We start from the raw sequence: 13,285 nt of genomic DNA, 5'->3' as shown, positions 1-13,285 counted from the left end.
GATTTAGTACGAGCTCACCACCAAATTCGAGTAGCAGAAAACGACGTTTATAAAACGACTATTACTACGCCTTTTCGCCTTTTTTCATTTTCATAAAAATGCCTTTCGATTTGCGAAATGCAGCGCTAGCATTACAACATTACTAATGAAGTTTTTTCTGGTTTAGATATTTTATTCGTTTACTTGGATGACATTTTTATTGCCAGTAAATTTGAACAAAAACATACATTCCATTTAAGCCAATTATTTTAAATAATACAGCAAGAAGTATCATCGACCAACAACGTGAGCAGCAATACAGAAAATTTTATTCGGATTTTCGGTCAGCAGGAATTAAAAGTAAAACAACTTTTTAAAATCGCTAATATTTCGATTGTTAAAATTACAATCTTCTTCAGAGTATTTTATTGCTAAAAGATATTACAAAGAAAAAACGTAAGTCAAGCCACCATATTTTAAGAAACAAAAATATAACTTACTTGTAACTCGAAGTGGCGTAAAATCTCGGAAATCGTCAAAAATGAATTGATCAAAAACATTATTAAAATTTAAAATTCAAAAAACACATTAGCATATCATTGGAGAAATTTGAGGTGTTATTAGGATTGCAACCTTGTAAGTTGTGTGGATTATTATGGTTAAATCTATCTAAGGCAAACAAATAAACATAAATGTTGCTAAGATTCTGAGTATCTGTTTTAAAATTTACAGCATTCTGTGTATAATTGATGTGTACCATCTCCAAGAACAGCCTATTATGCTAATAACTTTCTGAATCCAAGATTTTTACATCCTTAAAATCAAACTCATGTCTGCACTCCAAAACATGTTGGGATAAAGCATTACTGGACTTTTTCAGTCTTCAGTCACTTGCATGTTTTGAGATTCTACATTTCAGCCACTGACTGGTCTGACCAACGTACTTTCCATCACAACCCTTGCATGAAACACAGTAAATCAAGTTGGATCTAAAATTATCATCGGTCTTATCCTTAAGTTTAGTAAAATGGTTTCCCAATTTGTTATCATAACAATCAATGATCTTTATGTTATCAATACATTTCAACGTTTTCTTTAACTGGTCGCTTAACCTTCCTATGTATGGAAGCTTTCTGTACGTGAAGCGTTCTGTATTAATTAAATCTGGATTAGTTAAACTGGTCTGGTTGACATTATTGTGTGAATATGTTGAAAACAAAAGTCTGTTGACCAATTTTAGAGGATAACCATTATTCACAAAATTTGTTCTAAGAAAGTTAAGATTTTCTTGTAAAAACTGATCATCACAAATATTCGAAACTCTATGCTTCATGCCGAGAATGGTGGAAATTTTATGTTTTAAACTGTGACTAGAAAAGTAATCCAAATAGCGTCCCGAGTATGTTGGCTTGACGTACCAGTTAAATTGAATGACGTTATTTTCATTTCTTATCATGTTTTTATCAAGGAAAGAAATGCAGTTGTCTTTTTCGAATGCTCGGATGAAAACCGTTAAACAAATTCAACGTTGAATCTATATCATCTTTATGTATTCCAATGATCAAAACCCGAGTTGTTATTAACCAAAATCTCATCCAACGCGAAATCCATCACCATCAGAGTTAGAACCGGTGATATTTTAGAGCCCATAGAGGTGCCCTCTATTTGATGGTAAATTACATTGTCAAAGGTGAAAATTGAAGTATCAAAAATAAGTTTCAAGCCAAGCAAAAAGGTGTCTTTGTCCCATGAGCAATGATCAGCAATCAAATGCCATTTTTCCTCCACAATTCTGTTAACCAAATCCAACGGAATGACAGTAAAAAGGCTAACAACGTCTAAAGATATTAAAATGTGATCCGGAGGTAGGCTAAATTCATCCACAAATTGAAAGGTATTAGTAATGTTGTAGTTAGTTCTATTACGCGTTCTTTCACGCAACTTACAAGGTTCCAATCTTAATAACAACTCAAATTTCTTCAATGATATGCTATTTTAGTATTTTAATTGCTTTTATATTGATTATTTTGAGTTAATTTTTGATTGTTAAGAAATTTAGAGATTCTTTATAAATTAAATTTATTTTTGTTTAACGCTCGTATGTTTGATGAATTTTCTCTGTACACTGTACATCTTAAAATTTTTGGGAATCGTGTTCTCACTCCAAAAACGGGTTTTCCCTTTTTACATTTGACAGTCGTGCATTTTGCGTCTAATTGTTCCACGTTTTATTAATAACTTTTTGATATGTCATTTTTCAATTTTAATGTGTTTTTTGAATTTTAAATTTTAATAATATTTTTGATCAATTCATTTTTGACGATTTCCGAGATTTTACGCCACTTCGAGTTACAAGTAAGTTACATTTTTGTTTCTTAAAATATGGTGGCTTGACTTACGTTTTTTCTTTGTAATATCTTTTAGCAATAAAATGCTCTGAAGAAGATTGTAATTTTAACGATCGAAATATTAGCGATTTTAAAAAGTTGTTTTACTTTTAATTCCTGCTGACCGAAAATCCGAATAAAATTTTCTCAATTATTTTAAAGGTTGAGTGATTTCAACATTAACATCCAACCACCTAATGTGTTTTTGGTGTTAAATCTCCATATTTTCGCAGTCATCGCGTATTTGCTGACGGCCTTCGTCTCTCACAACCAAGAGTTCAAGCCATTTCGAAATTTCTTCAACCCACATCTCTTATAGAATTTTAAGATTTTTAGGCATGCTAAATTTTCATCACCGATTTCTTCTGCTTCGACTTTTTTCATCTTTCTTTCCTGTTTCGACAAAGCGAAAGATCTATTGTCAAAATTTAAATTCTTGCACGTCCTTCACCCACAGCTTGTCTCACAGTATCGACAAATCCTTCCGATTTAGCAATACGAGCAGTTTTCACACAAATCTGGTACGTGAATGATCTTCATTCTACACTTCTAAATAGTGACAACTTATACTTAGGAGGAGAAATTCTACCTCTGAACCTCATATCCAGATTGTGCACATCACAACGATATCTTATTTTATTTGTCAGGTAGGAAGACTTTCCACTGATCAAAATCTTATAATAGAGACAGAACGATAGCAATTTACGTCTATTGAACATATTTAACCAACCAATGTCACAAAGTTTATGCGAAATACGAGCACACTTTCGAATATCGTATACAAACCTCAAACAAGCATTCTGTACTCTACAGGGTGATTTATTAGCTCACCATCAAACTTTGACATATGATAGCTAATCCAATTACCCAAAAAAATATTAATGAACATATGTCCTATTTCAATTATTTACGAAATTATAACACTTTAAAGTTTCAATTTTTATATCATAATTAACTGCAATATTTTTTTTAAACACATAAATATTATAAATATTCTTCAAAATAGCCTCCTTCTGCTAGAATACATGCTTCACAACGACGAATTAAAGAGTTCTTCAGCCGAATTAAAATGTCTGGTTGAGTTTTCTGTTTAATAACTGTTCTCGTGTGTTAATTTCCACTTGATACACAATTTGTTTCATTTGACCCCATAAGTAGAAATCCAATGGATTAAGGCCCGGGGATCTAGGTGGCCAAGCAAAGGGACCATTATTACCAATCCACTTGTTTGGAAAATATTGGTTTAATCACTCGACAACTACTCTTCCGCGATGAGCTGGGGCACCATCGTGCTGGTAAGGAAAACGCACCAGTGTTTGACCTGTTAAGGATTTTTTAATGTCAGTGTTTCACCGAGCCATATTATTTTTCTTGTAGGTCCCTCTGCCATTACATAAAATGATCAAAATATGATCAAATATACATCTGATTCATTTAAAGTTACTTACCCTACATATAAAATATAACATCATGAAGTAATATTTTTTAAAAATTAAAAAGGAAACCAGTATTTCGCATTTAGTGTTTGACCACTTTGATACATTACTTGACCAATAATATCTAGTCTTTGATCTTAAAACCGTCAATGTTTGACCGATTCTTAATATTATATTCATTTTCATTGTTTTCATACTATTTTGTTATTTTGACTCTAAGAACATCTTTTAAAACAGGAGCAAAATGCTCTTGACTTAACTTTTCACCTAAATTTTGTGTTTTCCAACTTGGTTTTTGATACAGGAAAACCCTTATCTGCTGAATGAAACTTCAGTGCTATCAGCGAACATTTTAAGTTTCTTCTTGTGTGTAATAATTAAACCTTACAGCAAACTGACGTATTACAATGACAACTTTGTTTTTGTTGATTCTTTGATTTTACTGACTATTAATAAATTCGTTGCAGAAAACTTTAAAGTGTTATAATTTCGTAAATAATTGAAATAGGACATATGTTAATTCACATTTTTTTTGGTAATTGGATTAGCTATCACATGTCAAAGTTTGATGGTGAGCTAATAAACCATCCTAAACAGTGCAGTAACTCATTACCAGCTATATGATAACAACCTAACTCAAATAAAATAGGAAACTAATACTTTAGGTACTTTAGAGCAGGAAACAAGATAAGCTTCTATGGAGAATGGATAATGTGGAAAGTGTTAGTAAATTGAAAGGGTGGAATATCTATTGGAGGGAAAAAGAGCTCCAAACTTCGATACGCAGATGACACTGTGGCAACCACTAAAAATGAACAAGAAATGTTCAAACGCTACAAGGAATCGAGGAAGTAAGCCTGAAGTGCGAACTGGGACTGAATAGATCTAACTACCACTTGATGATTATAGACCGGGCGAGTATGGTACCTCAACCATTGCAGCTAATACATGAACGGCTCAAACGGCTTTTGAAATGATATTACCAAAGAATGTTGACAATACCTTGGGCTGCGTATCGCACTAATGCTTCCATTCTAAATGGGAAAATGAGAGATTGCTAGCATCCAGCGTCGCATGCTTAAATTATTTGCTCATACAATACGTAAGAACGATGGATACATGGAAAAATTGATAATACAGGGGAAGGTTTGATCAAGTAAAGGATATGGCACAGATGTCTGTTTCCCAAGTGATGCGTACTATAGAAGATAGAGAGCCATTCAAGTCCCATTTCTTTGTTAGTAAATTTACCTTAAGCCAATCTTGTGATATTACGTTTGTTCGAGCAGTGGAAAAACCAATTTGCAAATTGGGAGACGCATGCACAGTATGGTAACGGTGTTCGAGCAGCAAATAAATCCCGAATTCTGACTTTTTCGACTACCAGTCGTGTGTTCGATCAGAATTTAGAATTGTTGGGTACTGGTTGGGTATAGTTTTTACAATTTGCTGACTTGAAAAATTGTTGATGGATTGTGTACTATCATGCGCAGTGGATACTCTTGCTTATGTTTTTCTAAAAATAATTTTAGCAGTTTATTTTTTTCTTCCATTGTTTATTTTCCATATTTGTTCTTCACTTTTCTGCTAATTTTTGTTGCTCAACTTCTAGTTTCATTAAGAGCTTGCATTTCTAATTTAATTTTTTCTTCATAATATCTTTTTCCATCTTTATGCATATCTCCTAATATTTCATTTTTTGCACTATGCTTCTTTTCCTTTTTGAGATTGTTGGATTATGTGGTAAATTTTATTTGAGGCGGTTTTTTTGGGGACAGTCTTTTTTTGGGTACTGTCTTTTCTTATAGTTACGTCAAGTAGTTCTTGGTCATAAAATGTTTTGTCACGTGGTTCTTCCTCTACATCTTCAAGTGAATGATCCATGCTCGGAGTTGATTTTGTACTGCTCGAAAGAAGAATTTCAGGATGAACGTTTTTCTTTTTTTCAAAAATCTCGTTCATTGCCCCTTCAAACTCGAAATATTTCCTTCCTTTCCCAGTTTTCTATGCATTATATAAAAGAAGCAACTGCAAAGTTAGGTTAGGTCATATCATCAACAAATTTGTTTTTTATTCTTACTGTTCGAGCTGTGACAAAATTATCACTTGCGCATACGCACTCAAGAATCCATAATTACAAACTAATAGTTAATTCTCTTCTCGAACAAACCTATTAAAAATTAAAAAATCACAGATTTTTTGGATAAATCATAACATTCACTTTTATAAAAAAAATTTTATCAATTAAGAAATTTAGTTAATTTGATTGGACATAAATGATTTAACAAAATGACTTGTTATTATTAGTAATATTGATTGCACGAATACCAATAATGTATGTGTAAACAAAGTAATTTATTTCAAAATTAGAGAAGAGGAGATGTAATACACATGTAAGATTGTAGAACGAAATCAGAATATTCATCTGCTTTGATATTCATTCCGACTTCGTTCCATAGTCCTACACGTGTGTTAAATATTATTCGTTTTAATTTTTAACAATATTATAAGACCAGAAGCACAGAAGAGTTTAATTACAGATTTATTGTCTACATTAGTGTCTAGATTTCAATACATTTCCAAATTTATTAATATATATAAAAAGTTTAAATTTCAGATTAAAGATTTCCAACCTTTCAATAACATTTACCTTGACTTCTACGAAATCACTTTTACTTTTCCACTATTCTGTGCCAATTCAGAACTGATTTAATTTTAAGTTTTATATGTTATTTTATGAATAAATGTTTGTCATTAACACAATCTATATTCTTCCTTAAGAGCCCACTTTACCAGGTCGGTCAGTTTCTGAGGGGCGCAGACGACGGACGTTCGGAAGCAACGAGGCGGAGTTTATTTTCTACTAGGCCCGACCCTTTATAGATTAAAAAAACATCGTGTTTATTTTATTACGATTCTTTTTCTCGTCGATGTTGTTAATGAAGAAATTAAACGACTTCTTCTAAATATTATTGTTTATTAACAATTTTTCTTAATTACGAATTACAATCAATCTTTTTATTGACTTTCCAATTTATTTATTATTTTGATTTTTTATTAATAATCGTAGTCGTAGCCCACCTTTTTACTACGTTTGTTTTTTTAAGTATTTTGGTTCACAACAATAAAACATTTATATCATTTTGAAACGAAAATAACATTTATAACTTCATTTTATATTAAAATAGATATATTTGCAATACAGGGAATGTGAAAAGTTCGGTACAACATTTATAAATTATATCTTTGTTGTATTATTATGCGTTCGTTTGATATACAGGTGTCTCAGAGTAACCGTGTAAGTAATTTTATTTGAAAACACAGGTAGTTACAAAAATTAAAGAAAAAATAGCTGAATAAATGTGGTTCCTTTATGAATATTATTACTTTTCATTCGAACTTTTTTAATATTTCTGTTTAAAAAATGGACTGCATGGTCTGCATCACCTTGTATAAGTAAATGAAATAATATGTAATACCTAATTAATAATAATATTAAATAATGATTGAAGTATACAAAATATGGCTAATAGTGTAATAAATAAAACAGCCCTGACTAGAAAAATCTTTAGAAAATTTTAATTTGCCATCGTTGAATAGATGCAAGCTCTTGAAATTCGCTGGACACTTCACCTCGACGATGGCATTTTCGTTTTTTATTGTTTCATTTGGACTTGCAACTAAGAATCCATACATCCTACGGATGAATAGAGCTCAAGAGCTCAAATTTTTTTAATGCAAGCCATTCATAGTCTTGGCCATGTTTAGTGTTATTATTTCTAGCAAATTTCGAGTACAAGATTGATTTAACTTTATTTAAGCAAGACGTGTCATTTCTCATCCTACATACATCACCAAATCTCGATGCAGTTAGGCACAGATACCTTTCTTGGATCCATATCTGATTGGTACTTTAGCTTCTGGTAAGAATTTGTATTTTATTTCTGTTAATGCATCCATCTTGCAAGTTTCCAATAAATTCTTCTTTCTTTTATATTCTTCGTGTGAAATGTCACTCATAAATTATAACCGAATTGCTATCATTACCCTGATCGGCTTTCGCTACCTACCTGAATTACTCTGTATACACGAGTATTTTATTTTATTGTATACAATTATTTTATAGCAGTACCACTCCGGATGATGCATCGTAATTGATGTTGTTCGAGCGTTTAGCGTTTACAGTCTTTATTCAGTCTTTATTTACTTTTCCTGAAGCTGTAACTAAATTAATTCTTCTTTACCTGCGTTCTTCATAAACTGCTATGCCATGTCACTTGCGGTTTCTTGATATTTTTGGAATGTTTTTGTTAACATAAATAACAAACACATAACAATAATTCTTCAGCCTGTGTATATCCGGTACCGACAGATAACAGAAGAGTTTATCTCAATAGACTCTTTGCTTTCTTCAGTGTAAGCTTCTTTTTTATCCCGCACATAAAACATAAAAGAAATGAGCTGCTAAGCCCTGCTTTTGACTCATTAATAAATTTAATGCGAGTTTTGTTGCAGTTGAATGAATTATTCTCCACCATCAGTATTTGGTTCTGCATCATTTGTATTATTTATCTTATGGTATCGCTTCCAATAATGTATCGTTTTAATTTTTACTGTGATGGTTTATTCTTTTTAAATAAGTCCTTTTTATGTGTGCCACAGTTTATACAATAAAATTAATAAAATTTAACTTACCTTTCTGAATGAATACATTTTTCAATTGAATCTCGGACTATAAAATATGAAATTTTAGATTGTATAAAAATTTATATCGTAAATTATTACCGTCTATTACTCCTTTTTCGAGAATATCTTTAAATGCTAAGGGGTAGTTTTTTAGATGAACATACTTACCCATTGTTTATAAAAACTTTACACAAACTAAATTAAACTAACACTATAGTACACAATAAAATAACAACTATTGACTATAAATTCAAAAATTTTGTTAAATTACACAATCATTAGTAGAAAATCACGGAAAATAAAGTTCAAAACGTACTTTTGGAAATGATTATTTTCTCTACCACATTAAAAAGTAATAGATAAAACAAGGAGCTTCGATGAAGAGAGTCGATGTAAGCGCCGCTCAGTCGGCAAGAGGCGGGACTAACGCGGTGGTAATACTTCGTGGGAATCTTGACGGAAAATATTCATTTTTACGCTACCTTTTTGCAATTTTAGCAAATTACAAACTATTCCTTTATAACTAAAAATTTTGAAAAAATTGATTTGAAAAATATTACTATTTTCAAGTATACTATCATGCAAGCTAAAAAAGAACGACCAAATTGTATAATATTGAGGAAAAAAACCCCTTTTTTTGGAAAACTTTAAAAATTTTCACCATGCGTTATGTAGAATTGTTAGAAGAAGCTATGTACAAAATTTCATCCAAATATTTTCATAAATAATGTATGTTTTTTGTAATTTGCCGAGCTGTATGGTAAAGTAGCCTCTTAAGAAACCAAAAAAAATACTTGTAATGAAATGGCGTTTAAATCGAAAAAATGTTTGAAAATTACAATAATTCTCAGTGTTACATTTTGTAAATACTAAATTAATCTTAAGACTTCACTTCCTTCGCATATGGAGGTCAAATCGTTAAAGTGATCCGGTAACCGGCGGTCGAAAGAGAAAGTAAATACACACTACGGGACTGTGTGGATGTCGATGTTTTAAAGTGTAAAGATCTGAATCGTGCAGAAATCGAATTTCAAAAGCGGTTTCTCTTAAAAATTCGATAATTTAACATCGATTTTGTTTAAACTTTGCCTTAACTGCAAAATAAATTCATGAATTCCAAACAAAATTTTAACGAATTTTAAACATTGATTCGTTCAAATGATTTTCATAAAATAATTTCTGCTCGATGAGATCAACCAGAACGGAAAACACGTGGTCAACGTGCCGATTCATATGTGAAAGTTTAAAAACGTTCAAGAGTTACCTAACTTTTCCTTTTATGGCTATGAAAAAAATATTACTTTTTTCGATTAAATGAAGCAAAATTTATCAAGATATAATAATTAAATAAAGGTGCTAAAAATAATAATAAACGGGATTAAATCAAGAATTCCGTACGCCTCTTTTTCTTGTAGCCACTTCTCTGACGTTATCTAACACACCTTCATTGTTACATTCAGCTAGAAGGGTATTGTTTCGAAATTGTGAGAATCTCACTTATGCTAATTACAAAAGTGTTTTTACATTTCATAAAAAAAGCGTTCCGCTTTGTTTCACAAAGACGGCATTGTTTGTTTTAAACGATTGAGGACGTTTTTGATAATATTTAAGAAATGTAAAAAAAATTTTTTAACCTTTAAACGATAATTGAAATAAAACAAAAATGATCATTTATATTTATGTGTAAGAACATCTAAGTGAGAATGTTCTTCTGAAGAACTTTTTTAACCACTTTTTTGGTATAAACGATTGGAATCCTTTCTCTTTGAATACGAGAAAGTAAAAACGATAATTTTATAAACACAGACCAATAAGAATTAGGCCTATTTATCAGTTGAAGCTGCTGAAACTACAAATTAAAATGAACTGAGTAGATTTGCCTTGTTTTGACCATGACGTACATTAGGTGGCGAATAGGATTTTCTGTTATGATCGTACTTGGATAGAAAACATGACATTTTCGACGAAACAGACCGCCAGATCCCGAAATGCACAAGGTTTACAAATTTTAAAGTACACAAAGCAAAAAAGTTCTTACATCCCAATTATTTACTGAGTAATAACACCAAATATAATGCAAAACTCGTCAGAAATGCTGAACATGGCATATAAGATACTTAATATTTTCAACATAATGTTAACTCCGCCATCCAGTAATGTGCAATATAGAACATTGCAGTAAATAATGTAGAAAGTAGCACTACGTTAAACCGATATTTATATCTATCCCCATTGTTAGAAGGGTTGGATTTAGATGCCGAAACATAACGGCCCCACGCACGACACCAGGCAACGTCAGAAGAATGTTAGAGTTTGGCAAAATGAGGTTCAAAATTGATATCTTCAAGAGTTGATTAGCGGATCATCTTTACCACATAAAGTTAGACGTGGTAATTGTGACGAGAAAATAAACTTTCGCTTTATTGCAAAACACTACGATGACGCAAAATATGAAATTTGCATAATTATTCCAGTAAGAAAAGTGGGGTGCAAACAGCTACTACGGCTTTGCTTTTGTTTGACTAAAATACCTGTATAGATAGAGTTTGTATCATATTAATGGGTATTCTACATGCCATCGTTTTCAATGTTGTGTACAACGTAAAATAAACCAAAAATTCTAGTCTTTTGACTTAGTTACTCGTAATATCGGCAATATTTTAAACTCGCATCCCAATAGTAATTACAACGTACTCCATCATCTATTATTATACTTGTTTTCAATGGTTCCAAAATGTTTGTTAGCTGCTATGTCTATAAATGCCTTAATTCCACTTTACTTCTCATCCATTTCATTACTTGTTTTTTTTTTTTGGAACGTATGAAAATATAGTTGCATTTTTGCTGTATGCAAAGTTACAAACATCTTACAGGAATTGAGAGTCTGTACTAATTGAAGAATTGTGAAGAAGATATCCTTTGTTACGTTTCTTCCAGCGTTCTTGTATTTGGCAACCAAGTCTAATAAAACAATTCGCTCCCCAATATTTTTTTGTCGTATACCATCTGACGGTTTTCCTGTGTAAATTTGGCCTTGTAGAGGGTAACCATTCGAGGCATCGCACGCCCAAAATACTTTTATCCCGTACATCGCCGGTTTTGATGGAATATACTGGGCAAATTTTGTGTGCCCTCGATAAGGAAACGGTTGTTCATCAACAGTTATGCATTCTTTTGGCATATAATATTTGTCCAAATTATTATTTAGCATCATCCAAATGTCACGAATAGAAGCAGCTTTGTCTGTCTTAGCACATCAGCACGAGTAGTTTGGCTATCAAATCGTTAAAGGTGTAGAAACATTTTGAAACGATCACGAGACATCGCTGCTCGAATAAGTGACAAAAAATAACACATTTCGGTAATATGTTCTTTGTTTGACTTATGAACACCAGCAATTATGAGAATTCCTAAAAACGCATCCAATTCCCTTAACAACTTAACAACTTGAGGTTGTTTTTTAGTACAACCTTGATAATTTTCCAAAACATTTGTATTATGATTTTCTGTTATCAGTTGTCCTTTTGCATTACTTTCTCGAAGAATTGTGGAACATATATCATTGGAGATGATAGTTCTAAATATTTCCTTTGGTGTATATGTAGAAGTTATTGCCGTCACACCCATCTTACTTCTCAAAACATTAAGGGTAATTGTTTGGGCCTGCCGTTGTGGTATTCCATACAGTGCCATCTTTGCTAGTCAAAACAGCAGATTTTGCAGAGCGATGCAACTCCGCTTCGTGTTCATCGTAGTCACATTCATCTGACATATCATATTGTTCAATCAAGGGTTCGCCTTCAATATCGGATGATTCTAAGTCTAAATTTTCGGGAACATATTCCTCTTCATCTGAAGGAACATACAACTCCTCATCACACGACTCATCTAAAGCTGCTCTAAGCTCGTCAGGTGTTAACCTTCAGTGGATATTACTATTATATTTATTATTTTATATTTTCTGTTTTCTTACCATTTCCTTTGATACCTTGGCTTACGCAATCCAACGATAGTATCTGTCATTTTTTTATCAACACCGCAATACTATTATATAGAGCAAAATATTATAAACATAAATTTTTAATTATGGATATTTAACTACGATATTAATAACTATAGTTATTTACGATGCGCCATGTCACACTAGAATAGACGAAGACCTGATCTGACGAGTTTCCGTTGCACGTGTAGATCAGAAGCAAGTTCGAACATGTTTATAAACAGAACTAAATACATAAATGCTTACTTATGATATGTTAACAGAAGTGTTTTTTGAAATCTATAGGTCGTACAAAACGATTTCAATATCAAACAATAAGATTTTCCGTATCTAGTACCCGGGTACTATTCTTGTCATTAGGCGATGTTTTATTTCTCAGTCACATAAACGTTAAGCATTTGATAATTGCGACGTATAAGGCTGATCATAATAATTACCCCTTTGGTACATTCAAATTTGATAATACTATCGCAACTTTAATAACTTAAACAGAAAATTAATAAAAGTTCGATTGTGGTGCATCTGTGTAAATTATTCAATAAGTGCATTTTAGAAAGTATTTTTATGTTGATTGTTTAATTGCCTAGGATAATGTAAGTACACGAATATCTTTTATTATGCGACTTTATGGCTAACAATGTGTCGGTGCATTACGTTTCACATCTTTTATCCAGTTTGGTATTCATACGTAGTAAATTCTTCCGATTAGTCTTGACAGTTCCACACGCGTTAGTACCTTGCTCGTACAGATGATCATTATCATGGACTATATACCAAGTGTTAGCTTTCACACGTCG

At 31.9% G+C, this 13,285-nt stretch overlaps 1 protein-coding gene across 3 annotated transcripts in view; it reads left to right on the top strand.

The window, feature by feature from the left end:
- LOC111416168 (alpha-N-acetylgalactosaminidase) overlaps window positions 1-13,285 on the top strand; it is a 53,772-nt gene that overhangs the window by 25,084 nt on the left and 15,403 nt on the right. The window lies entirely within an intron of this gene.

The sequence above is a fragment of the Onthophagus taurus genome, chromosome 11, assembly GCF_036711975.1.
Source record: "Onthophagus taurus isolate NC chromosome 11, IU_Otau_3.0, whole genome shotgun sequence".
In the NCBI taxonomy this organism is placed as follows: domain Eukaryota; kingdom Metazoa; phylum Arthropoda; class Insecta; order Coleoptera; family Scarabaeidae; genus Onthophagus; species Onthophagus taurus.
Note: the sequence above shows the minus strand (reverse complement) of the source record. Positions and strands in the feature narration are given on the sequence as shown.